This window comes from Orycteropus afer, unplaced genomic scaffold (genome assembly GCF_000298275.1).
Source record: "Orycteropus afer afer isolate SDZICR_OR568_19922 unplaced genomic scaffold, OryAfe1.0 scaffold00694, whole genome shotgun sequence".
Classification (NCBI taxonomy): domain Eukaryota; kingdom Metazoa; phylum Chordata; class Mammalia; order Tubulidentata; family Orycteropodidae; genus Orycteropus; species Orycteropus afer.
Genome location: NW_006922281.1, coordinates 17,603 through 21,270, shown reverse-complemented (window position 1 = coordinate 21,270; position 3,668 = coordinate 17,603).

Here is a 3,668-nt window from a genome sequence, read left to right as displayed (position 1 = left end):
CTCAAAAGCATCAACTCTTCTTCGGTCTTCCTTATTCATTGTCCAGCTCTCACATGCATACGAGGTGATTGGAAATATCATGGCCTGTGTCAGGCGCACCTTAGTCTTCAAAGAGACTTCTTTCTCTTCAGCACTTTAAAGAATTCTTTAGCAGCAGATTTACCCAGTATAATACATTGTCTGATTTCGTGACTGCTGCTTCCATGGGTGTTGATTGTGGATCCAAGTAATGTGAAATCTTTGACAATTTCAATCTTTTCTCTATTTATTGTGATGTTATTAGTCCAGTTGTGAGGATTTTTGTTTTCTTTATGGTGAAGTGTAATTCATACTGCAGACTGTAGTCTTTAGTCTTCATCAGTAAATGCTGCAAGTCATCTTCACTTTGAGCAAGCAAAGTTGTGTTGTCTGCATATCACATGTTAATGAGTCTTCCTCCAATCCTGATGCTGTGTTTGTCTTCATATAGTTCAGCTTCTTGGATTATTTGCTCAGTGTACAGATTGAATAAGTATGGTGAGAGGATATAACCTTGACACACACCCTTCCTGATTCTAAGCCATGCAGTATCCCCTTGTTCTGTTTGAATGACAGCCTCTTGGTCTACGTACAAGTTCCTCATGAGCACAATGAACTGTTCTGGAATTCCCATTCTTCTCAATGTTATCCATAATTTGTTCTGATCCACAGTTGAATGCTTTAGCATAGTCAATAAAACACAAGTAAACATCTTTCTGGTATTCTTTGCTTTCAGCCAAGATCCATCTAACATCAGCAATATCCCTCATTCTTCATCCTCTTGAATCCAGCTTGCATTTTTGGAAGTTCCCCGTCAATATACTTGTGGTAGTTAAGTTTGTGTGTCAACTTGGCTGGGCCTGGTTGAGTGGCTGGGCAGCTGGATGTAGTATTCCCCATGATGAGACTGGTGATCAACTCCATGGTGGAATCTACTGTGAGTAGGTGAATAGTTGCCTTAGGGATGTGGTCTGCTTCCTGTATATAAGGAGAAGGCTTGGGGAATGGTCTCTAGCTTATGGCACACTTGAACCCTGCATGTTACCGTGTCACTGTTCAGCAGCCTGCCGTGCTCTGCAGACCTTGGACTTTCAATGGACTTGAATTAACGGCCTGCCATGTGGCTTGGTAACATCGGGACTGTGCTTTTTTACTTGTCAAACTTGGGCTTGTCAGTCTCAGCACCCAGCAGCCGTCTGAGTGAAGAAAAGCCTCCAGCTTCAGTGGGCTGGGATCAGGAGGCAGAACTGAACCCAAGGTTGGGGGGCTTTCACCCAGCCCCTAGAGCCTGGCACTCTGAACTCAGACTTAAAGCCTCCAAACTGTGAGAGAGTAAACTCCTGTTTGTTCAAGCCATCTCATTTGTAGTATTTTCTGTTAGAGTGGCACAGAGGTAACCAAAACAATACTGTTGCAACCGTTTTTAAATTATCTTCAGCAAAGTTTTACTTGCATATGATGTTAATGATATTGTTTGATAGCTTCTACATTCTGTTGGGTCACCTCTCTTTGGAATGGGTGCAAATATGGATCTCTTCCAGTCATTTGGCCAGGTAGCTGTCTTCTAAATTTCATGGCATAGACGATAAGTGCCTCCAGCATGGCATTCATTTCTTGAAACATCTCAATGAGTATTCCATCAATTCCTGGAACCTTGTTTTCTGTCAATTCCTACAGTGAGAATAAACGCAAGAATAAGGAAAAAAGATGAATGGGAGCCCTCACCAAGTTCGCTAGCATTTGTCTACCAAGCTTGCCTCAGGTCATCTGACTACCTAAGCAAAGTAATTCTTTTTTTTTTTTTTTTTTGGGGGGTCCTGTCATTTATTTTTGTCTACTAATTCATTCATTCACGCATAAACATAGATTCATCAACATTCACTAAGTATTTTTTCCCATTAAGTGTAAGTTATTAAATGTAGTTCATGTAAACTAGGGGTTTATAGCAGGGAAAACAGATACATAAACAAATATATTCAGTAAGGAATTACTTAAAAAAAAAATGTTGTCTACCCTCTGGTTAGTGATGTACCGCCCTTTCCCCTCCCATCCCTGGTAGCCTTCAAAGAATGATTCTTTCTGTACATCAACTTGTTTGTGACCTTTTATATGTGTGGTCTCATACAGTATTTGTCCTTTTGTGATTTACTAATTTCACTCAGAATAATGTTCTCTAGGTTCATCCACGTTATAAGGAGCTTCACAGATTTATTATTATTTAACATTATGTAGTATTCCACTATGTGTACTATACATACATACAGTATTCAAATGACCACATTTTACCAGGGACTTGGATAACAATGTAGAAGGTTTTAAGCAAAGTAATTCTATTTTACTAAATTGCTTTTGATCAGCCTAGACGCTGTGCTAACTTGTAAAAGATTGGTATGTTGCAAATGCTTTCCGTCCAATAGAAAAAAGAACTCCCAAAGTTTATGGTTGTGTCATCTATTATTACCCACTTTTCTAACCCATTTTGCACTTTTAATTCGGTGTCCTTTCTTTCACCCTCTCTATATTTCATTCTTTCCCTTCTTCTTGAAGCCACCTAAATAATTTTGCTGGTTCTCACTGAGGTAAATAAAATCTTTGACAAGTATACAATGCGGATTTGTACGAGAATCATGTCTTCAACTTTTGTGAAAATTATATTTTGACAGTCTGAAGGGAATTTGTTTTATGGGATGGCAGAGAGACAAGGAGAAAAATAAACTGAGGCAGAACAAGGAAAGGCAGGGAGGATAATGGAAAGAAGACCGAGAGAAAACCAGTCACAGGCAGAAGCAGCCTCGGGCGCCCTCGCCCGGACCCTGTGCACAGCGGACACGCTACCGAACTTCATTTCCCCGAAGTCCTCGGGGCGCCGGCAGCAGGGCCCTGTGTGCTGTCTGGGGCGGGCTCAATACAGCCTCCAGCAAGTCAGGTCGTCGCCTGGTAACCGTGGCCCACCTCCCTGCTGCCCCCGTCGACAAGATGGAGATTGAGCTCGGCCGCCTCCAGAAAGCGGCGCTATGAGGCAGGAGACGGAGAAAGGCCGCTACTTCCCTGGCTCAGCTGAAGCATGCGGCCCAGAGCGTTGCCTGTAGGTAAGACAACCGTCGGCCGCGCGGAAGACTGGGCTCCAGGAACGGGAGCTACAGTGCCCTCTCTCTCGACTCCAGGCAGGGGAGGGCAACGGAATGAGGCCACTGCGCGCGCAGCCCGCGACGCACACAGGTGGGCCAATCTGAGCCTTCGGCGGCCCCCTGGGAAATGTGGTCCTGCGGGGCGCAACGCCAGCCCTACCAGTTCGTCCTGTAGGACATGCTGACTCTATTCCCGTTCTTTCCTAGGTGGAAGGGCTTTTCAAAGCTCACGACACTGCGAATCCAGGATGCAGTGTTGTCCCCCTCCTTTCCGGCCCTACCGTGCCCTTCAGAGCGCGTGTGTGCGCCTTCCGGCCGTCCTTCGGGCGTCTGGGAAATGTAGTCCCGAGGGGTGAGCCCCATTTTCCACCCAGACATTGGGCGGCGAACCTTCCGGTGGCAACGGGCTTGGGGGTACCTCCCTAGAGATGGAGCCTGCGAGCGCATGGGGGATGGCTGAGTGAAGGACTGAATGAGTGAATTAACTTAAGTTGTGGGTGAGCAGGGGAAGGCGTCGATGGG